Source organism: Protopterus annectens, chromosome 9.part0 (assembly GCF_019279795.1).
Source record: "Protopterus annectens isolate FY-2018-M chromosome 9.part0, PAN1.0, whole genome shotgun sequence".
In the NCBI taxonomy this organism is placed as follows: Eukaryota; Metazoa; Chordata; order Ceratodontiformes; family Protopteridae; genus Protopterus; species Protopterus annectens.
In genome coordinates this window covers 1,207,006,892-1,207,032,261 of record NC_056743.1, presented here as the reverse complement: position 1 = coordinate 1,207,032,261, position 25,370 = coordinate 1,207,006,892, and positions in this window count along the sequence as shown.

Sequence of the window (25,370 nt, the reverse complement as noted above, 5' to 3'; positions counted from 1 at the left end):
AACTCTCATTCCTCCACCTGTGTAAAATAAAGTAGGGACGGACTTCCAGGATAGTTGCACACTGATCAACAGGATGATTAAAGCTCTCCAAGTGGGCAAAACTGCAACTGTGAAATGAAAAGCCACTAAAGCAATCAGAATAGACAGAATTCAGTTGCTGGCTTGTGGATACACTGCTTGGATTCCAGCAATGAGGAAATTTGGAGAAGACAACAAGAAGAGGAGACTCTGTTTGGAAAGAATCTCGCAGCTATTCAGCAGGAAGCAATTCAAGTCTCAGCTTTAGTGCAGGAGATGGTTTTCAGTAATTTAGAAGAAAAAATAAAATGAATGCACTCAGAGGTGTTTAAAGTAAGTGAAACACTGAGAGAATATAAACAGTGAAATGACAAGAGGCTGAAAAAACAAAGGCTTTGACTTGCTGTTCAGCTGAATTGATGAAACTGCAAAATTAAGGCTCCTCAAGAACAAATGTTTCAAAAAAAGAGTTGAAGGGGGTGACATAAAACAGAGGGTGTGGGGTTTTCTGTTGTATTATAGAAATGAAAGAAACACACTGTATAGGAACAAACCATATTGATATTATGATGGTAGAGATGAGTGGCTGGATTGGTGTCCCACAGTGGGATTTGTTTTTTTCGGGAGGTACTTTGTGTGTATGCTCCACGCTTAGCCATGGGAGAGCAGCTGGGACTTGTGTTAGCAGATGTGCAATCACAACAGCAGAAAGAATTGCTCCTGACAACATTTTGGCAAAATAGAAAATTATTAAAAACTGTGGACAACAGAGTATTTCTGGAAAATGAATATTCACTGTACATCAGGCAGGTGAGAGGCTGGTTTGTCCTGGCAACCAGGGAGGGTTGAGGGGTACTGATGAGATTCAGGCTGCTGTACAAAGAAATACTCAGAATAATTTTCTCTGGAGGATTGAAGATGTTTTTGGATATACAGCAGGCTAAGGAGGAAATGGAAGGGCTTGAACGATAAAGAGTGAGTCAGGCAAGCAGAAAGAGATTCTGTTTTTTATTCCTCTGACAGTAGTAAAGCTCAAAGAGATACTATGCCAGGGGAGGTCTTTTCCATTATTGTAGGAGAAGTGCCTAAATGACAGAGGTAAGCACAATAGCTGATTGGAAGGATCAGAAGTACTTTGAATTTGAAACAGAGACTGGTGTTGGGGAGATAGACATGACAGGGAAGAGGACTACTAACATTGTGAAATTAGAAAACGATCAGGAAACTACAAAACATCAGTCCTGTTAGATATAGAATGATAAACATGAATGAGACTTTGTAAAAAGAAATGTCTGAGAAAGATTGGAATTTTACTGATTGTGTTGCAAAGTTACTTTTTTATCATTACTAATATACAAATGTGTAAAATCCATTCATTGTAGTATAATGCTAACAAATTCAGTACATGCTGGGGTCAGAAACAGAGAAAAAGCTGAAAATTATTCTGAATATTTCTTTGTACAGCAGCCTGAATCTCACCAGTACCCCTCAACCCTCCCTGGTTGCCGGGACAAACCAGCCTCTCGCCTGCCTGATGTACAGTGAATATTAATTTTCCAGAAATACTCTGTTGTCCACGGTTTTTAATAATTTTCTATTTTGCCAAAGACTTTGTATAGGAGCGCCTGAAGATCCTTAATACCAGAGTAAGGATAAAACAGCATACACAAGAATTAGCCCATTATGGGCAGTAAATCAAAGTTTAACAATGTTTTGAAAAGGGAAAGAGAAATAAACAGAAGTTGTGTAATTACCATAATGATAGACCTGTGTTGCCTGTTTCTGTCTGGTTCAGTCTGTGGGATGTCGGATCTGATGCTGGCCAACTTCCAAGACTTCAGCTCGCCAAACTCTGCCTTCTTTACCCATAACCCATAGCTCCACCAGTCTTACTTCAGATTGGGTTTGCCCCCTCTTTCTACTTAAACTTTCAGAAGTAGCCTCCAAAGGGAGAAAAACAAGAAACTTAATGACCCCAAGAAAAGAGAGAAGCAGTCTCCCAGGCTCAGTCATCTCTTGACTAAAAAGACAGCCTCAAAGAAAGGGGCAGGAAAGGGAGGGGGGAGGATGAACCAGATGGAAATAGAAAATACGTATCTATCATTAAGGTGCATACAGAACTTTGGTATCAGATGTGGTCTTTTCCATTTGGGTTCAACCAGTGTGACAAACTCCCCAGCCACATAACATCATAGGGTGAGTCTCATGGAAGGATATTGGGCAATACAGTGGAAATATGAATATGTTATGACTCATCCAAGTTGCAGCAGCACAAATATCATCCAAAGTAGCTTTGGAGAAAAAGCATTAAAAGTAGAGCCAGATCTGGTAGAATGACCTTTTAGTTTGTGACACAAAGATTTTCCCTTCAAAGCATACTCAAAGGAAATATATAGCCATGTGGACAGAGTAACCTTCAATAAAAGATGCACCCAACTCAGACTTAGAAAAAGAGACAAATAACTGATTCGATTTGCTGAATAATTTTGTCCTATCCAAATATAAACCTCAACTGCCTATGGACATAAAGACGATACAACAGATACTCACCCAAATAGAAAATTTGGGAAAAAATACCGGCAGGCGAATGGACTGGTTCAAATTATTCCCCAACAACACCACAGGCAGAAAGGCAGGACCTAGTCTAAGAGACACACTGTCTCAATAAAAAAACAAATAAGGAGGAGCAGCAGAGGGGGGCCTGCAACTCTGACACACATTTGGCAGAAGTAATTGTCCCCAAGAAAACAGTTTTCTACGACAGCTTCTTCAAATCGACAGTAGATGGCTTAAAATGAGGTGCAGCCAGCACATGGAGCATGAAAAGTAACTCTAACTGTGATACAGGATCTCGTACTGGAAGTAGTAGTAACAGGTTTCCTTTAAGAAAGAAAGAGATATAAAGGGCAGCCAATAGCACATTATCCCTACCAATTTGAAAACTGGAATAGCTTCTAACTGCACTTGAATAGTCAAGTAACTAGACCCAGAATTAAAGAAATCCATGAGAAAGTCCAGGATACCCTCCAATGGTGCTGTAAAATGATCCAAGCCCTGACAGATAGCATACAAGGCAAAAAGCTTCTGCTTACTTATGATCAGGCATCTTTTGGGAAGAAATTAATATGCGTGCTACTCTAACACCTTGGGATTCCTGTCCAATTTGGGAATTGAAGAAAGCTAGCAGTTAACCTGACCGTCCAAAGGTTGGGCAAATCTAGGCCTGCCTGTTGAGAAATAAGATCCAGAATGGGATCCAGGACACAAGGAGGATAACTCAGGAGACAACAAAGAAAGAAGCACACCTGGTGAGGCCAAAAGGAAGCAATGAGGATTATAGTTGCTCTGTAACAGGTTGCTTTCTGAAGAAACATTATCAACGGGGTCAAAAGAAATGCATATAGAAGACCCGGGGGTCATACAGGAGAGGATCCCTGGGTGTTTGTCCCTGAGGGGGAAACAGGTATAACAGCAGTTACACTTTGTGTTGGCTGGGGAAGTGAACAGGTCACAACACGGAATGCCCCAGCACTGAAAAATCTGAGCAGCAACCATCAGATTCACAGACCACTAATGAGGAGAGAGAACACTTTTGCTCAAGCTATCAGCTAAGTTGTTGGATTTCCCTGGGATGTGCACTGCAATCAGAAACTAATGAGACAAAATCACCCATTGCCAGGCACTCATGGCTTCCTGACAAAGAGGGCAAGGACAGGTTCTCCCCTGTTTGTTCAGGTATGAAACCAAAGACATACTGTCTTCTCTAGACAGAAATCACAACCAAAAACCCTGCAATGCAAAATGGACCGCCCTCATCTCCACGACACTGATATGCAGGTTGGCCTCGAAAGCAGATCAATTCCCCTGGATAGTCATCCCTCTGAAATGCCTGATAGGCATCCGTCATGACTGCAGCCTGAGAAAGGGGAAGCACAAACAGTCTCCTTGAGGAAACAAAGGGAAACTCCAACCACCACTTAATATGATCTCAACAAATGCTGGTCAGAAAAATGGGAAAGTCCACTGTATGAGTTAAGGATGACCACTGTACTGCCCTCATCTGATACCTGGCCAAGGAATCCAAACAGATGGCAGCCATCTGACCCAAAAGCCTGAGAATAAGATCTGCTGGAGGTTTTCTGTAGGAAATCAAGGAACCTGACAGCTCCCAAAAGTTTGATATTCTGGACTCTGGAAGTTTGGCAATTTGGGAGACTGCGCTCAACTGGCAACCTATAAACTCTAAGGCCTAAACTGGATGGAGACTGGACTTTTGGTAGTTGAATGTGATTCCCAAGGAACTGCACAGCTCGAGTAAGGTGCCCCTGGCCCTGACGAGGGGTGCTCTCTTGGGGGCAGTTAGAAGCTAACCATCCATGTAAGGAAAGATCTGAATCCCTGCAAACTGAACCAGGCTGCTACTACTACCATACACTTGATGAATACCTAGGGGCAGTGTGAAGACCAAATGGCAACACTCTGGACAGGTAATGATAGGCCCTAGCTGGAAGTGCAAAAATCTCCTGGACCTCCTCACAATCTTTACATGATAGTAAGTGTCCATGAGATCGATTAAGCACAACCAAATCATCCTTCCTCAACAGAGGCAAATGGACAGCTCCATGACCATCCAGAACTTGATCTGCTTCACAAACTGATTCAATATACTAAAATCCGGGATTGGCTGAAATCCAAGTCTTCTTTAGGACCAAAAAGAACCTTGACCCAGATCCTCACTGACATTCAACGGCTAATGCTCTTTGACAGGGTGGAAAGTCTCGAAGCCATTTGAGAGTTATACATAGCCCTTAAATGGAATTGAAAAGCCTCTGGCAATGGCTCTTAACAACCACGCATCCGAGGTGATGCCCCCCCCCCAATCCCTCCAGATAAGGACAGTCAGGCAACCCTTCTTGATCAATGAAAGGGGACCCTGGAGAAACTTCCATGGAAGCCCTGTTTCTGTAGACCACCCCTGCCACAAGAACAGCATCTGTTGTGGCTGCTCCACCCACACTCCAGGGGGAAGGCTCAGAAGGAGACCTTTAAAAGGACTGCTGTGATTTCATGAAAGAGGGAGATGTTGCCCCCCCCCCAGGTTGCGAGAAATGGGGTAACAAAATGAGCTCCAATGGCTGATAGCATTTTGCTGTCTTGCTTACTCCTGGTCAAGTGTCCTTAACTTTCATCCCAAAAAGAGATGAGCCATCAAATGGGGCATTAATAAAGGATGCCTTAAAGCAGTCTGCAAAGTCACACAACCTCATCCAAGTGTGGTGACACACAGCAAAGCCAGTGCCAGATGCCCGGACGTACCATCAGCTGTGTTGGAAAGCAGATGCATGGACATGTGAGAGGTGGATTGGATGGTGGACAGCTTAGTCTCCAAAGTCTTCCAACAGGCTGGACTCTGCTGTGTCTTCACTGCTCTTGACACTTTTGACACAATGTCCCATTGAAGCTTGATCAAATTAGCTAAATAATTTAACACTTTCAGAGCAAAACGAGGCTAGGCATAGGCACACTTCCCTATGAGGCCCAATGCTGGAGATTCTCTATTTGGCAGATATCCTGCTTAGTGTTCACCACTAACACGGCTGCATCCACGGCAGGACCCTTACTCTAGTGTTGCCAATCCTGGGGACTGGGTGAGGTTCATTCTGGACTTTTTGGAGATCAGTTTCACTTTACTGGGCTCCTTTCATCTCCTCCAGGAGAGCAGGTCAATAAGTGCATCCAGAGGGGGGAATCACCCAGGATATGAATGGGCCACCTTGAAGGCCTCCAAAAACACAGACTCCTCCAGACAAGGTGTTTCAGTAGTCCAACCCCTGTGCTAGTGAAGGAGCACAAACAGATTGCCAACAGGAGTCTTCATGAAAGTATTTGGGGGACCCCCTATCCTTCCTCAAGGTCATTGTCCTCAGTGAGAAATTCCTTGGGAGAGTCCAGGTACTTCTCTTTCCACTGCCTCTTTCTGGACACTTCCCATCCCAGAGAATCCAGAGGGGAAGGAAGAGACTGGGGGCCCTATGGGCAGACTGGGTATTACCTGGGTTAGGCTGTCCTGGAGCAAGCTAAGAAGCAGGCACAGATGAGAGAGATGTGGAGGAATTGGTCATATCAGAGCATTCCCTCTTCTGATGGGACAACATCCTTTAGATGATGACAAAAGCAGAGGCAGAAGCAGGCTGAACAGCCCCAGCAGACCTAGGGTCCAAAGACCTCAAGGACACATTAGAATCTGGAGGTGTTCCACTCTGTCCCGATGCCAAGACTGGGGCCTTACTATTGACAGCAGAGGCCAGAAACAGAAGGGATGACCGTAAAATTGGGACTGTCGAATACAAACTGCAGACCCCACCTCAACTTGCTGGCCCAAGGATCGCTTGGCGTTGATACCTCCGAAGTCAAGGAAACCAAGGTTGGGATAGAAGTCAAAATTGGCCAGACCATCAGATCCAATCCTAAGAAATGGAATACAACCAGCTCCAAAGACCTTGGATCCATAGGGCCTGAAACAGGAAACCAAGGTACAGGAGCAGAAGTTTCAGGGCGAGGGCCCAGAGCCAATGGAATGAGGCCTAACTCCAGCTGTGCCTCTAAAATGGACTGCATCAACTACTCCAATTCCAAAGTCTTCAAGTTCCCAATGGACAAAGATAACTGAGCTGAGGAAACCACAATGGGGGGCTTGGAAGATTGCTGACAAAGCAGCGGATCTGACCAAAGAATCCAAGTTGAAAAAGCTCAGATCCGAGCAGGAGATGTGGAAGACTCTGGTGAAAACTCCTGTGGGGTGGAAGAGGAAAAAGCAAAAGAGGTCCATCTCAAAGGAACCCCCTTGCCACTACAGGGGTTAGCACCCTAACGGCAGGGGAAGGTGCCTTGCCAGCAACCACAGCTGGAGGAGGCAAGCTCCGAGGCCTGGGGTCTAGAGGAGGCTGGCAAGAGGACATCCTTCTCTTCACTCTTGCAGTACTCTTCACCTTAGGGATCTACTGCCAAGGACAGTTCAATATCTGGCTAATATACCAAAGCCTTTAGATCTTTTATGCACCATATGTCACAAGTATGCTCCCCCAGCACAGGACATAGGACATAATAGTGACTTATGGACACAGTTACGCAGAACTGAAATGCCCCAGTACAGAAGAGTCTCAACAGGACAAAAGGAGGTTATGCACATCCTTCTTCTTCTTCTTTCAGCTGCTCCCGTTAGGGGTCGCCACAGCAGATCGTCTGTTTCCATTTCTTCTTGTCCTCTGCATCTTGCTCTGTCACACCAACCACCTGCATGTCCTCTCTCACCACATCCATAAACCTTATCTTAGGCCTTCCTCTTTTCCTGTTACATGGCAGCTTCAACCTTAGCATCTTTTTCTCAATATACTCTGCATCCCTCCTCAGCACATGTCCAAACCAACGTAATCTTGCCTCTCTGGCTTTGTCTCCAAACCTTCCAACCTGGACTGACTCTCTAATATACTTATTCCTAATCCTGTCTACCCTCGTCACACCCAGTGCAAATCTTAACATCTTTAACTCTACCACGTCCAGCACTGACTCCTGTCTTTTTGTCAATGCCACCGTCTCCAACCCATATAACATAGCTGGTCTCACTACCCTCTTATAGACCTTCCCTTTCTCTCTTACTGGTACTCGTCTGTCACAAATCACTCCTGACACTCTTCTCCACCCACTCCATCCTGCCTGTACTCTCTTCTTCACCTCTCTTCCACACTCACCATTACTCTGAACTGTTGATCCCAAGTATTTAAACTCATCCACCTTCGCCACCTCTACTCCCTGCATCCTCACCATTCCTCTATCCTCCCTCTCAATCACACACATATATTCTGTCTTAGTCCTGCTGACCTTCATTCCTCTTCTCTCTAGAGCATATCTCCACCTCTCCAGGGTCTCCTCCACCTGTTCCCTACTCTCACTACAGATCACAATGTTATCTGCAAACATCATAATCCACGGGGACTCTTGTCTGATCTCGTCTGTCAACCTGTCCATCACCATTGCAAATAAGAAAGGCTCAGAGCTGATCCTTGATGTAATCCCACCTCCACCTTACACGCATCCATCGCTCCCACCGCAGACCTCACAGCTGTCACACTACCCTCGTACATATCCTGTACCACTCTTCCAAACTTCTCTGACACTCCCGACTTCCTCATACAATACCACAACTCCTCTCTAGCCACCCTGTCATATGCTTTCTCTAAGTCCACAAAGACACAATGCAACTCCTTCTGACCTTCTCTGTACTTCTCCATCAACACTCTCTCAGAGCAAACATCGCATCTGTAGTGCTCTTTCCTGGCATGAAACCATTCTGCTGATCACTAATCATCACATTCCTTCTTAACCTAGCTTCCACTACTCTTTCCCATAACTTCATGTTGTGACTGATCAATTTAATCCCTCTGCAGTTACTACAGCTCTGCACATCACCCTTATTCTTAAAAATTGGTACCAAAACACATTTTCTCCATTCCTCAGGCATCTTCTCACTTTCCAAGATTTCATTAAACAATCTAGTTAAAAATTCCACTGCCATTTCACCTAAACACCTCCATGCTTCCACAGGTATGTCATCTGGACCAATAGCCTTTCCATTCTTCATCCTCTTCATAGCTATCCTTACTTCCTCCTTGCTAATCCACTGCACTTCATGATTCACTATCCGCACATCATCCAACCTTCTCTTCCTCTCATTATCTTCATTCATCAGCCCCTCAAAGTACGCTTTCTATCTGCTCAACACACTCTCCTCGCTTGTGAGTATGTTTCCCTCATTATCCTTTATCAACCTTACTTACTGCACATCTTTGCTAGCACAGTCCCTCTGTCTAGCTAATCAGTACAGGTCCTTTTCTCCCCCCTTAGTGTCCAACCTTTGATACAACTCTTCAGACACCTTATCCTTAGCCTTCGCCACCTCTCTCTTTGCCATGCACCAAATCTCCTTATACTCCTGTCTACTTTCTTCATCTCTCTGACAATCCCACTTCTTCTCCAATCTCTTTCTCTGTATACTCTCCTGTACTTCCTCATTCCACCACCAGGTCTCCTTGTCCTCCTTCCTCTTTCCAGATGTCACATCAAGCACCTTTCTAGCCATCTCCCTTACTAGCTCTGGCATAGTTACCCAGCTATTGGGTAATTCTTCACTGCCACCCAGTGCCTGTCTTAACTCTTCCCTGAACTCCACGTCACAATTAACCTTTTTCAATTTCCACCATTTGATCCTTGGTGCTGCCCTATGCACATCCAAAGGGAGAAAACTCCCCAAAAAGGGGGATGGAGAGTGGGACCAAATACTGCAATAGTGAACAGAAGGACATATACTGCTTCGTAAGATTTTCTACAACTGTACTATGTTCATCTATATCACTGTTGCAATATTCTTCAGCTTAGGAAGAATACAAAAACTCAAGAAAAGGAGTGGGATGTGGAAGGCTGGGAAAAACAAACACATGCAGGATGGCCCTAGCAAAACCTGCTCTGGTCTTAGAAACCATATCCAATTTTAATACTTAGTAACTGAAGATCGAGTAGCAACTTAAAGAAGGATGGAACTAGTGTTCAAACCTTTGTAAAAAGCAACAGAAGAGGCAACCACCCTAGTGGAATAAGCCACTGCAGAAGACAGACACTTGCCATGTAATGATTAACAAAAGAAAATGGTCTTAAGACATCCAGGAGGAGATGGTTTCCTTGGAAACAGCTAAATCCTTGGGACACTGACAGCCCTCTCCTCTTATCCCCCAACACTCAGACTTGTGAGAGATGCACTTATATATCCAAATTGGAAGCCACACACTCTCCAGCCAAGACCGGAATAGCTGGTCAAGAGGAACAGGTCAACACTTGCACCACACCATATGGAACACACAGCCCTCCAGAACACACAAAAGCATTGCCTTCACATATAAACACAAACCACATACCCACCTTTGCGAAAGCTCTCAAAAAAATCTAACCAAACAGCAGAGACCTCCAAGGCAGAAACACACTCGACCACCACAACACTAACCACGAGACACATAACTCTCCTAAAGAGTGTGCCATGCAACCAAAGCCCCTGAGGCAAAACAGCATGCCCAACACACTAATCATAGGTGACTTGATAGTGAGGCACACTGATGTCCCACTGACTAGGTTGAATAAGGAGAAAGTAAGAGTCAGCTGCCTGTCAGGCACCAGGATTCGCCATATAATGCACGCACTCAGGTCCCTCAACAACAGGTACAAATATGACTCTGTCATTGTACATGTGGGTGTGAATGACCTGAGACATACCTCCCTAGACTACATGAAAAGAGACATGGAGGAGCTCTCAGATTATGTAGCCCAGGCGGACATGACCCTAGCCCTGAGCAGCATCCTACCATCACCCAGAATGATACCACAGTACAAGCAGAAAATTACTGATGTCCACAACTGGCAAAGCTTCTGGTGTCATTCTAAGGGGATCCAGTATCCGTCTACCTAGGATGACATGATAGACAGACCTCGATGCTTTGCCAGAGATGACCTGCATCTGCCACCCCTGAGGTTCCGGATACTGGCCAAGGCTCTTGCTACCCCTGTAGTACCTTTTTTAGGTGGTGTTCCAAAGACCAAATTACCACTGTAACAGCTACAAACAAATGCAATTTGAGGGTCATGCTGCTCAACGCTAGAAGTCTAAATCTCAAAATGCACTCGCTCAAAGTATTCCTTAAAATGGAGAACATCAACATTTGTGCTGTAACAGAGACCTGGTTCAAGGCAGCAGAAAGCACCCCTGCACTACCAGGCTACAACTCATTCCACACCTTTCGGCCCCAGAACTTGGACCGAAGCTCCAAAGGCGAAGGTGTCTCCATATTTATAAAGGATGCGCACACCTCCAGACTAGTAGCCCAACATAATGCATCTGAGATAATTCAGGTGCAGCTAACATTGGGTAAAACAGCGATTCAGGTCGTAGCCTGCTATAGGTCCCCAGCCATGTCCCAAGATTCACACTCCACATTCCTAAGCACCCTGGAGAATATTAGGGTCCAACCTAACACTCTCATACTGGGTGACTTCAACTACACCTCCATTAACTGGGAAAATTACTCATGTACCAATACACTTGCCCAACGCTTTCTGGAATTCATTAATTCCAATGCCCTGGACCAACTCGTTCTTATCCCCACTAGAGGTAGCAACATCCTTGACCTGGTCATTACTAACATGGGTGACCGTTGCTCCACACCAATAGTCAACTCCTCCCTGGTTAGATCCGATCACAAGCTAATCACCTTGGAAATCCACCACCCCCCCCCCCCAACAAAAGTAACCACCATGAAAACCTTCTCCAAAGCTAACTTTGGGCTCCTAAAAACAGAGGTGGCTAACTTCACTGCACCCATGCAAATGGACAATAGTTGCATGACCGCCATTTCATACACCAATACACTGTACAAACACGTACACAACTGCATAGATCTCGCCATACCCAATAGAACTAAGACTCTCTCCTCAAAAAAAAAAAACAAAAAAAAAGGAAGCCAATCTGGTAGTCCCCTGCCATAAACAAACTCTACAACAGAAGGAGGAAACTGATACGGAATAAGGTGAAGTCCCAAGACTGGAAAGACTCCCTTATCAGCCTCAGTAAAAGGTTGAGATCCCTCATCAAATCCTCTAAAGCTAGCTATGAAAACAGAATTGCAGCAGATAGTAAAGACAACTACAAGGCCTTCTAGAGTTATGTAAAGAATCTCCATGGCAATACCCAGATTTGCTCTGAGCTACTGCACAACGGTATCTCCTATAATGAGCCAACAGATATGTCAAATATACTGGCGAACAGATTCAGTGCTAACTTTACCCCTCTCTCCCCCACCAAAGGACGAATCACAATAACAGTAGATTGCCAGGCACCCAGTATTACTGCTGCACAGGTTAAAACAGCACTGTCCAAGGCCAAGAATACAGCTTCTATGGGACCTGACAGTATCCCTGGCTGTGTTCTACATAAACTACAGAGTGAACTGGCACCTCACCTGTGTGCCCTGTTCAATCACAGCCTCACCTCAGGCTTTATCCCCACCGAATGGCACACTGCTACAGTCATCCCTCTCCACAAAGGAGGAGTGACTACAGACCCCGGGAACTATCGCCCCATTAGCCTGATGAGTCCGATATGTAAAGCTATGGAACGCATCATCATGGACCTAATAAACAAGGATATAGGGAATCTCCAAACTCTGGATCCTACAGAGTTTGGTTTTGTGAAGGGTAGATCATGCCTGCTCAACTTGGTTGATTTCTTTGAGTCAGTCACCAGAACTGTTGGAGAAGGCAAGGTGGTTCATACAGCCTACCTTGATCTAGCCAAGGCCTTTGATACCATTCCCCACTCAGGAATCACAGAAAAACTTACTAAGCTAGGCATCACCCCCTATATCACTAGGTGGGTTGCAAACTGGCTCACAGATAGAACCCACAGTGTGAAAACAGCTGACTCCAAGTCAGACTGCCGACCAGTCACGATTGGAGTCCCACAGGGTTCGGTCCTGGGTCCTCTCCTGTTTGGTATCTACTTCTCTGAAGTCCAGGACAACACGAAGGGACTCTGGCTGACAAAGTTTGCAGATTATTGCAAGTTGGGAGCTATTATTAACTCCCCAAGCGATGCTGACATCCTACAGAAAGACCTCAATGAGACCAACGACTGGTGTCAGAACCATGGCCTTAAGCTCAATGCCAAAAAATGTCTCTTTCATCCCCTTTGGGAAAAACCAGCTTTCCTTGAATTACCACATTGAGGGTAGTCCACTGAACACAGAAGACGTTATAAGAGATCTGGGAACACAGGTTGACAGCAACCTCTCTTTTGACCTACACATTGCCACTGTAGTCTGAAAGTCCTTCTATGTGGCACATCTCATTACTAAGGGTTTTGCATCCAGGAAGAAAGAGGTCATGGTCTCCCTCTACTCTTCCCTCATTAGGCCAATCATAGAGTACAACGCCCCATTTGGAATGTACCTCACTAGACACCTGCAACAACTGGAGAGGCCACAAAAGTGCCTCACAAAGAGGATCCTAGGCATTAAACACTTGTCCTATATAGACAGACTCAAAAAACTCCAACTATTCTCTGTCTCATATTGCCTACTTAGAGGTGATTTCTGCTTGACTTACAAAGCCATGTCTGACCCAGCCCTGTTAGAAATGCTACATCTAAAGAAATCACAATCCCTCTGCACCACACTTTCCAGAGACCTCAACTTCACTATCACAATCAACAGAACATGCTGGAGGGACAGGTTCATAACCCAGAGACTGCCCATGCTATGGAACAGACTTCCCATACATGTCAAGCAGAGCACCTCACTGGCCCTCTTCACGAGAAATCTTGATAAGTGGATGGGAAATAGAAAATTCACCCCGTGGATCACTCCAGTGGCTCTTCTCGACAGAGGCACTAGGAACTAAGGTTGGGTGGTACGATGCCAGGGTAATCCTATGGGCTAGGCTTGTAAAGGCTCCAGGGCCATTAGCCTAGTACACACCTATGAACCTATGAAAAGAAACAAAAAGCTGGTCAGACTTATAAATGGTCTTAGTTTTATACAAATAATACCTGAGATGTCTGTGCAAATCCAAGGTTTGTAGAAGCCTATCTCTAGTGAACTGTGGAGAAGAAAAAAGGAAGGAAGTTGTACTGTTTGATTTAAGGATAACTCATTTACAACCTTGGGCATAAAAGGAGGATTAGTTTGAACAGACATCTTGTCTCTGTGAAAAAAACAAAAAAGAAGGAATGGCCATAAGTTCTGAAGCTCAGAAACCCTCCGAACAGATGTAAGAGCAAGCAACAAGACAGTCTTCCAGGTAAAGTACTGCAGAGAAGCTGACACTGCCGGCTCAAAAGGAGCCTGAGTCAACGTTTCCAAAACAAAATTAAAGTCCCAAAGAGGAGGAACAGGCTTCTTTGGCGGCCTAAGATGTGGGACTCCTTTACAAAATTGTTTGACCTCAAAATGAGAAGCCAAAGGAGGATTCAAGGGAGACAGGCAGAAATAGCTGACCAATGAGCCTTCACAGAAGAATAGGCCAAGCCAGACTAGTGCAACTGACACAAACATGAAAGAACCGGCGGGACCCCCACTGAAAAAGTGTCCTGGCTACGAGCATGACACCAGACAGAAAATCTTTTCCATCTGAACATATAAGACTTTCCGGTTGCGGGTCTTTTTGCCTCATGTAAAACCCTGAGCAAGTCCTCAGAAAAGAGGTCCCTAAAAGGGATCAAAACCCTATCACCCCCAGTGTCAGCTGAAGAGTGGACAATTGAGGATGGTTGAGTGACCCCTATCCTGTGTGAAGAGGTCCAACAAGTGAGACAAACTGTGGTGATTGCCCCAGCAAGATGCATTAAGATGGAGAACCAGTGCTGTTTTGGCCAAAAGGGAGTCAGTAACAAGATTTTTGGGAAGTCCAGCTGAATCTTTTATAGGCTCTGTCCACCTGAAGCAATGCATAATAGCTCTTCTGGATGTCAGACACATGAGAAGAATCCCACCAGAAATATTCCATCACTCTGGCTATTGTGCCCCTAAAATACAGTGCCTCCAAAGGAGAGTCAGGGCTTACAGATTCCTCTTCATCAGTGCCATGAGCCAGGGAAGAAAGCATGTGGGAACAGTAAGACAAAGACCCTTCATCAAATTCTGAATCCTCATCCTAGGAATTAGGCTCTTTAGGCTTTTTGGAAGGAGTTAAGATCCAAGGGAGGTAGGCACTGAAACCCCTTGGGGAGGCTTCAGAGGGCCATTAGGGCACTGAACAGGCCCTAGGTAAACTGCCATTCCCTATGAGAGTCCTTAGGATGTACAAAAGAATGTTTAGTCTTCTGTTTTTCCTTGGTAGGGACACCAGCCCTAATAAACACCAAAGGTTCCGATCCCCGATGAGATTCAATAAGAGTACCCGTAACGTCCTCCCTGACCAGAATCTGTGCAGTCTATGGCCATCTGAGATAATCAACCTCAGTTTCCCCCTTGGCATCCAGAGCAGACACGTGCAAAGCCTCAGAGGACATGCAAAAGGAAGGATCCATGCCGGCCTCAGACGGGGTTGTGACAGAGGAATCCGAAGTCAACACCAGACAGCATACAGAGCTATCACCAATTTCTAGAGAGATGTCTAGTGGAGGCTGGACAGCCAATGAATCCAACTGAGATTTCTTGGCCTTCTTGCTTAATGGTAGAACCTCAGGGCTAATCGATTCTGCCATGCTACCCTGGGCTAACTCTTTAAGCCTCTGTTTTTGGAGACAGATGGCCAGGGAAGACAACTGGCTTCCAAGAGTCTTAAGCACAAACACCTTACAAATACTACAGGGGGTATATGTTTGTGGGAAGCATCCAGACAAACCATACACTGTTCGTGACAATCCTTATGGGGAATCTGCCTCCCACACTTGTATTTTCCCTTCTTGGATGACATGAACTCCAAGTAACCAAAAGAAATCAAGACCAACAGTAATAATAAAAAAAAAAACATGGGACACTTACCTGATGTCTAGGTGTTCAGCACAGCAAAAGGAGTTCAGACCGATAAGTGATGATGGCATTCAGATTGGTGGTAAAGAAGTTCTGGGTAACTGTATCCATACATCACCTTTATGCCTTTTGTCCTGTGCAGGAGGCATATGTGTGATGTACTGTGCATACAAGATCTAAAGGCTTTGGTATGCTGGCCAGACATTGGGCTATCCTTGGCAGGAAATCCCTAAGGTGAAGAATACTGCAAAAGTGATCTAGAATGACGTCTGCTTTTACTTGGATGCAAGTTGTCTGCAGGTGCAAGCAGTTAATCATGAAACTGCTGTATATTATGTGCTAGGAGAAATATAATATGTGCAGTGAAATTAACATTTAAATATACATTGGCAAGCAGTTCAGTGAAAAATAAATGAAATCTGAAACTGGGGGTGAATATGACATGTAAGTAGTTGACTCTCCAGCAGCTTTAATAACACTGCACACTTTTCTATATTTATTTAAAGGTAGCCAGTGTTCGTTTTTCTTTAGACTAAAAGTTAATGTTTATTGAAAGCATGAACATTGGGGAAGGACTAGAGATAAGAAAAAATCAGACAGCAATCGGTGTTAAGTTGAAACACAGGAAGTAGCATGTACTTTAGCATGGACAACCTTAATTTTAGAAAAGGTAAAGTTGGTGAGTGCAGCTGTCACTCTGGGGAACTGCTCCTATCTGGAGGGGTATATTTCATTTTTTGAAAGTGTACATGGTTTTGTATGATTGTAAGTTAAAAGACGATGGGATTCTGAAAATCTATTTAGTTTTTGCTTGAATGTCTTCAATGAAGCAAAGGGTCTTGAAAAGGTGACAAAGGTTCATATAGAGATGAGAAGCAGCAAAGGCATTAGAGATCAGCCTGACAAATATCAGTATTTGCATGTAAGCTAAGAGTTGGGAATACATAGTCAAAAGAACTGTCATGTATAACAGATGGGAGTTATATCTTTCTATCACCGCAGATACTGTCATGAAATGTAAATGACCTTACAGCCAAGGACAAAAAAAAAAAAACTAACATATTTAGAAATGTGGAGTCCAAATAGCAATGTTAGAGGAGAGAGAGTTGTATAGAAATAAGTATGTGGATTTTACAAAGAAAGGACTTCAGGGTGGACATTCAGCAGAATATCAGGGATAAAGGGAAGTAACACTATTTGCATAGCTCCAGCAGTGACAGCAAAGAAGAAATATGACTATAGATTTGAGTTAATAAGGAGTTAATGGTAGAGAAAAAGGATTGCGGTGGCATTCATTTATATTTCAAGTAAAACTATTATTATGGAGCTTAAGATTATTCTGGAAGAAATGGTTATCTTAGAGCAAGGAATATTATTTATGGGTGGGAATGGAAATTGATTTGCAATAGAAAGGATGTATCAAGGAACAGAGAAGGAAAAATATTACAAGACATGGTAGATTTCTAAGAAATTTATAAGGAAATTTGGTATAGAATATGTGAATACATTAACAGGAATTCAAAGAAAATGTACATATTATTCTCCAAGGTACAACAACATGCCTAGGATGGATAGAGATTGTATCTCACAAGAGTATGAGTATTTAATTTAAAGTTTTGACACACATTCAAGTACTAGTTGAGATCATGCATCATTATAAACCAAGACAACGATGCAAGGCAATGAAGTAAAACTGGGGCACTGGCACTTTCCTATGAAAATTTTAAAAAATGTAATGAAAATGGTTCAAAAGTCATTAGGGAGGACAGGAATTTCTTCAGAAAAGATAGCTAGTTCTGTTAAAATGAAAATGGACTTTAAAATGTGGTAGAAACACAAGGGGAACAATTAACAGGAAAGGCCTAAAGGCACTGACACAGATTTAACTACTGCAGAATAAAGGGAAACACACACAACTGGAAGGGGGGCAACTACTGGAGGGAGGGAGTGGCTACTGCACCAGTGATGATTCAATAATCTACTGTTATGGTTAAGTTCAACTTACACAACTGTACCATCTTCATCATAATAAACACTGCCACAGTACCCTTAGATATATGGGCAGATTACCTTAGATAACTACATTTGGGAGGTGGGAGGTGGAAGGAGAGAAGTCCAGAAGCCCCAGGAGAATGGTCCTAGCAAATCTTGATCTGGACTTAGAGAAGTAATCAAGCTTATAGTGCTTTGTAAAAGTATGTAGAGAGGACTAAGAAGCAGTTTCTAGAATACTTCTAGAATCCAACCCTTTCCAAAAAGCCATAGATGAAGCCAAGGCCTAGTACAGCGAGTCTAGAAACTGCCTGGAATAGTTTTGTTATAGTGAGTATAACAAAAAGGTAATAGTCTTACACAACCATTTGGAAATACACTGTTTTGACACAGATTGTCCCTTCTTCTTGCCCTCATAAGAAATGAACAGCTGATCTGAAAATCTGAAAGATTTAGTTCTCTCAAGATAGTACCAGAGTTGTCTGTGGACATCCCAGGTATGGATTATCCATTCTTCCCTATTTTAAGGTTCAGGAAAAAAAAACGGGGAGATGGATAATATAGCTTAAAGTAAACTCGGATGCCACTTTATGCATAAAAGGATTAGTTTTCAAAGAACCATATCCCTGTGGAAAATGAGATAAGGTTGATTCACCATACTCAGATAAATTTCTTTCAAAAGTCAGAGCAATCAGTAAAACTGTTTTTCAGGTTAAAAACCTCAAGTCAGCAAGACTTACTGGTTGAAATGGAACAACTGTTAACTTCTCTAACACAAAAGTAGGATCTGAGGGACGGGCCACTGGTTTACTTGGAGGCCTTTTGTGCAAACCCCTTTCAAAAACATTTGACATGATACTGCCTTGAAAGAGGAGGATCCATGGGCAGACATGCTGAAATGGCTGATAAATTAATCCTGATAGAGGAATAAGAAAGGCCAGAGGACAGTAAATCGCACAAATACTAGCCCGAAATGGGTGCTGGTTATATTGTTGGAACCAACTATAAAACCTTTTCTATTTGCTAATATATGATTTTCTAGTAACAGGCTTTCTTGCCTCCATTAGTATCTGCTGCAAGTCCTCAGTAAACAGATGCCTAAAAGGAATTAAGATACTAATATCAAGGCAGTCAAATGAAGATGATTAATGTTGGGGTGTATCAAACATGCCTGTTCTTATGTAGATCCAGTCTGTGAGGCAGCTTTTGGTAACTGCCCTTAGCCATGTCCAAAAGAAGGGAAAGCCAGGGTTGCCTGAGCCAGAAGGGAGTCACCCCAATGATCTTGGGAGATTTTTTATAAATCTTCAGAAGTACCCTGGATATTACTGGAAAGGGTGGAAAAGCATAAAAGAACATTCTTGTCCAAGAAAAAGAAAAGGCATCTGTCTTCCAGGACGTCTTGCAATATAATCCTGGAAATGAATCTTGCCATAAAATGAATGGAAATCAAAGTGTAAACCAGCTGTATTCGAAGTACAGGATAATGTAGCAGAGATAAAATAACTGGAAATAATTTTTTTTCAAAAAGGGAAGGACCAAATTACATTGAATAAATGGAAGTTGTGGGGACAATACATGCAGAATAGCGTTCAGGAGGGGGAGAGAGGTTTAAGAAAAGGCAGGATTTGAGCAATTTCTGTAATGTTAGACTGAAGATAGTTATAAAAAAGAATATATGTGATGTATAGTATGTAACTGGAAACATGTTAATATGGCTTATTTTCTTTTATGTTAATGCATGTTTGCCTTTTTTCTTAAGTGATAATTTAATAAAGGTGTTTAAAAAACAAATGTAAGAAGCAGAAGAAATAAATCACTACTTTGACTTCCTTGTCTGGGCTGGAGTCTGATGTATCCATTGAGGCATTTGAGAAACATGTGGGCTGTCCTACCTGTGGGCCTGTTCCCTCTGTTGTGGCACTGCTGGAGGCCAACACAGAACAGCCTACAGGCATGTCCCATCAGATCTGAGATGTCTACTAAGCCCTTGAAGGGGAAACCCAGGCTACTAATTTCAGGACTGGAAGATGGTCCTCAAATCTTAGACTATGAGATGTCTCTTGATGTTCATCATATTGGTCACTGCTGCAGGAGACTTAGCTGTATGATTTATATCCTGCCAAGGATATAACAGCCAGCCAGCTTCCAAAACTTCAGGGCACCTTCCATATAGCCAAACTGTCAAGCAGCTCGAGCTGAGCTGACTAAAAGGCAAGTTTGAGTGTGAAGCCCTTCAGAGCTTTGCTGCCTCTGAAATGTATGCTGCTCTGTGGCTTTTGAGGATCAATGGTCAGCTTGTGCACTAAAGAACCACTGCCTTAACCATTATACCTGCCAATGCATACATATGACAAAGCCTCCATGATTAAAGATAACCATTCTATCTACTTTTATACTTTTTACTACAAACCTTCATTTTGTTTCTTCCTAAAATCTTCTTTATTGGCCCTTGCAATAGCAGCTTCAAACACTTATAGTCCATTTAAATTACCAACGTCTCCTACTACTTACTCATGAACTGCCGACTGTCAGATCAAAGCATTTTTCCTCAATGAACTTACCTACTTTTCACAGTGTTTATACAATTATGTAATTTTTTAAGACCAAACCTTTTATTTCTAACTGTAATGTTCTGCACAAAATTATTTATACAATTTTTATATGTTTTTATGAACAATATTTTTTATCTCTAACTGTAATATTTGTCAAAAGTCAGTCTGTATCAAAACTGAAAGCTATCTTCTATGTACTCTACAATTTGTAACAATAATGTTAATATTTTGTATGTTTCCTGGAGCTTTTCTCCCAAGGCCTCCAATGAAAATGGGTTTCTGACCCAGTGAACTTTCACAGTTAAAAAAAAATGTCAATAAATAAATTGTGATTTCATTTGCTGGGCAGATAAGTTCCCTTTGGAGGAAAATACTTTCATTTTCTTATTTTATTGATGTTTTACTACTTTCCTGTTTGGGAAGATTATTTTAAAGCTAGGAGTGTTTTTTTTAAAGGACTATCTCAAGACTGTAAATTACTTTTAAATGGAGCACTTGTTTTTTTCCGTCAGTTTAGAAGTAGCGTAAAGTAACTAAAACATTTTTTATTGGAAAAACTGTATTTATTTTTCATTTTGTGAGGCTGGCAGAGTGTTTTAAATGGCTTTTTTACTGTGTTTTTTTCTGTCATAATGGTAACTTTTATGAATAGGTAGTGTTTACTTGCAATTGTTGCTTCTCCTCCCAAGAAACCGGCTCCATTTTCCACTTAACCATGGTCAGTCTTTCTTCTACCCACAAAAAGAAAAAAATTAAGCAAACATTTGCCACCACTGTAGGCTAGCAATTTGCCTCAGCCACAGATCAATGACTCTGCTATGGCCATTTGTCGTATCTCAGACCACTTATCTTTTACCCCAGATCCCTGTGCTGGAACACCGACAGCCATTATGGACAAGGGTATAGCCACATCCTCTGCGGTTGTTGGACTACCCTCAGTGGGCAAGGGAGAGCCACTCCTGTCAGTCCTGGGAGAGGGAACATAAAGGTTTCCCTGTTATGACAAAATGCTGTGCCCTTCCTTGGGGAAGCAGATGTTGCCAACAGTAACATGGTTGGCCCAATTTTTCCTGTCAGAAAGAAACAGAAAACCAAACGTGTCTAATTTTCCTCAGTTTTCTTTGGATAGGAGTGTTTTACTAGGTCTGGTTCAGGGTTTGATTCAGGCTATTAATCCTTCTTGTAAAGTAGTTTCTGGTTAAAAAAAAAAAAAAGATTCCTCTTTTCCTGAAGAAGATTCTGAATCTGACCAGCAAGATGCAGGGATGGATTTAGGGTTTTGTATTAAGATTTCTGATTTAGACTAAGAGGCAAACTCAATTTCTGATTCTCCTTGTGAGGTTTGTCTTTAAGACTATTAATTAAATGACCCACTGTTTTCAGTGGGAAAACAGTGTCCCTCAGAAAATACTATGAGTTATTAAAGAAGGATTTTCTAAAACCCACACCCATTCCTCCTCTTCTGTCTGCTTTAGAGGACGTGTGTGTTACTGCCTGCACCTTTCCTGATAGTCAGCCATCTGCCCCTAAAAAAGATAGATAGGATGTATAAAGTTCCTCAGACTTTTAAATTTTGATAAACTATTCTCAAACCTGATCCAGCAGTCATAGCTTTAGTTGATCCCACTATTGCTAGGCAGTTAGTTAATTCCAGTGCTACTCTTTCTGACAAGGATGGGAAAAATATTGATTGCTATGGGAAAATTATATACTTCTGCAACCTTGATTTTCAGAATTTGGATTGGTCAACCTCATATGTTAGTTTGTTTTGACAAATTGTGGAAGTATGAGGAATGCTTTATCCTCAGTTTCTTCTTGTGAGGAAAACTATCCTTGGTTTCCTCTACTGCACAGGTCACTGCTCATTGTTTGCAGTGTGTATATGATTCTGTTGATACTTCTTCCAGGACTATAGCTATTTGGACAGTTTTGAGGATTTTGCATGGTAAACCTCCCAGATGGTAATAATGATAAAATTTTAAATCCTCCATTAGACAGAGGTTGAGTGTTTGGCCCTTCTGCTGAAGAGGTGATCAGGAAGTGATGAAAGGGGCAAGCTGATCCAGGGAATATCTTAACATTTTTAGCCTTCTTTTTCCAAATTATTCATGGGATTTTTCATCTCCTCATCCAATTTTGGTTAAAAAAAGAATAAACACTCTCAGCATAATTCAGGTAAATATACATTTCAGAAGAAATGGCAAAGAGGTTAAAAAAGAAATCTCAAATCTCCCAAAACCAAGGACAGTCCAACAAGTCTAAATGACTACTGGAGACCTTGTGACACCCTCCCACCATGGTCCCTTTTTTTCTTCCAGAAAATCTGAATCTCCATTTTTCTGTTTGGCAACAAACAGTTTCAGACAATAGGGTTCTGAAAATCATTCATCAGAGTTACAGACAGCATTAGGAGGGAATTCCTTTTTCCAGGTGGTCATTCTTCATCCTTAAGATCAGATTATTTTATTTCAACAGGTTTTTCATCACATACTTTCCCATAGAACCAGTTCTTCCTTCCCAGGTAGGGAAGGATTTTTATTCAAGGATGTTCCTAGTGTCAAAGAAAGAAAATACTTGGAGATTAGTCCTGGATCTATCTTTCTTAAACCTATTTGTGATGGTAGTGGTAGTCAAATTCAAAACATCACTTTACAACCTGTTCCCTCTTCTTCCTCTTTTAAGTTTCCTGGTAACACTAGACTTAAAAGGTACTTATCATCACATACCTACTCATCCAGACTTCAGGCATTTCTTAAGGTTTAGCGTGTCTGGGTAACTATCAGTTTTCTGCCTTACCCTTTGGACTATACTGCACCAAGAGTGTTCACAAAGTTTCTAGCTCCAGTTATATAGCTCATTGCAGGATACAAGGTATCCACATTTGTTTCCATAGTCAGATGACTTGCTGATCTTTCAAGAGTCTTTTTAAAATGCCAGGAATCTCTTTCTTGGATGAGAGATCTCTTATACAAGCTGGAATTCCAAATGAGTATTTAAATGTTTTTCTTGGCTCCCTTACACAAGACTGTGTTCCCTGGATGTGAACTAAACACCTTAGGTCAACGAGCATTTATTTCACAGGAAAAACAGATCTTGATTTACTTAGACTTCGGTCACTGGGAGGGTATACCTCTGGAGTTTAGGTCTCTTGGCATCGATGAGTCTCATGACACCCCTGGCAAAACTCCATGTGAGGAAAGATAAAGTGAAATCTGAAATCTCTTTGGTCTCAGCATCAGCACCTGTTATCTTTTCAAATCCCAGTGCTAGGGCTTGTCAAAAGAGAAATCTTATGGTGGGGACAACAGGTATCCTGAAATCTAGGTCTCCCCTTTCCCTCCCTGCTCAAAAGCAGTTGGTCAGCACGGACACTTCAGGCTTTGCTTGGGGAACAGTTTTGCAAGGGATAAAACTGCAAGGGGTGTGGGACACAAAGGAGAGATGGAAGCAAATAAATATCAAGGAGATGCTTACCCTTATTAAGGCACTCGATCTTCTGAGCCATCTTTGGTCCCCGAGACCTCTTCAAGTGGTTACAAACAATGCCATACTCATGTGGTACATCAGCAAGTAAGGAGGAACCAGGTCATACCCCCTTTGCAGTCTAGCCATGTTATCTCAAGACACAGCTTCACAACACACTTTCTCTCTACAGGCATCCTACATGCCATCAGAGCAAAACATATTTCATAAAAACTTGTACTCTAAAAGCACAAGTGTAATGGCAATAATATTGCACAGTGCATTAAAGTATTTCAAGCCCTCATGCCTGGAATCAGTGTTTAAGAAGTATCAGACTGAATGATGTCAATGGACTTAAATGTAAACTAGAACTATTCAGTTCACAAAATATGTATATAACCCGAGAATTCCGTACACCAACACAAAGCACCCACACAGGGACAAAGGCAGCCCAGTTGTGATAAAACAGCCTATTCAAAAGGCCAAAACAGAAAGTGACCATTAAGCAGTGAGTGTGTGTGTGTGTGTGTGTGTGTGTGTGTGTGTGTGTGTGTGTGTGTGTGTGCGTGCGCATGCATGCGTGTTTAGCAGCACAGGTTGTGAATCAGGATTTGTGCTAATGCCCATCCTCTGTCTGGGATTCTGTCTCTTCCTTCTCCTCTTCAATTCTGCCAATGTTCGTCCTTTTTATGCTAACAGGATGCCATCTTAACCGCCCTTGAAAAATCAAATAATTTTGTAAAGTCATCCTGTAATGTCACCATACATCTGAAATAAAACAGGAAGCAAGGTGAGTAACAAAGTTGTTGTAGTAAGCAGTATGCTGGTCTGACACTGGAATCTGTTTTACAAAAAACACAACTTCTGGCTATATTTTATTTATTTATTTATTTATTTTTATTTTACATTTGTTGACCGGGAAAATCCGACTGGATACATGTCCATTTTCAGCGGAGGCCCGGGGAGAAAAGCTCCACATTGACATTAGTTTACATACTTATAAACAGAGAATATATTACATGTTTTGATAATTAATACATAGGTACAAAGAGATAAGTGAACAGAGAAACTACTGCTCTTTACTAAGACTAATACGTAGGTACAATAAGATTATGTAATTGATAAACATATAAGACTAATTCGTAGGTACAATAAGATTATGTAATTGATGAACATATAAGGTTTAAAAGGAGAAAATGTCGGAGTAAATGCTAGGTAGAGGAAGAGCTTAGAGGAAAACATGAGGAGAAGTGGGGTTCCGGAGGGTGGTGGGTTTAGTCTGGTTTGGAACATTGACAGAGCCACTGATTTTTAAAGTGAAGGGTTAGATTTTTCTTGAATTTGGATAAAGAGGTGATGGTGGTGAGTTGAGGCGGAAGGGAATTCCATATTTTACCAATGGAATTTGCAAACAGCGAGTCACCTCCAGAGTTACAGGATTTGACTGTTTGAGCAAGTAGCCTATTTGCTGAACGCAGACTAGTTAGGTTTAGATATGGGGTGATTAAATTACGCAGTGCAGGGATGGAATCAGGATGATGGAGGATCTTGTAAGCTATAGTTAGCTGGGTTTGTTGAAGTAGGTTAGGTAGTTCCACCCAGCCTAGGTTGTGCAGGTTGATACAGTGATGGGTTTTGTAAGGCATGCCAGTAACAAATCTAGCAATGTGATTGTAGCAGCCAGAGAGCTTATTTAGGTCAGATTTGTACAGGTTGGTAAGTATGGGTGAGGCATAAAGGAGTGAGGAGAGGAGATGAGAGCGGGCTGTGGCTTCTC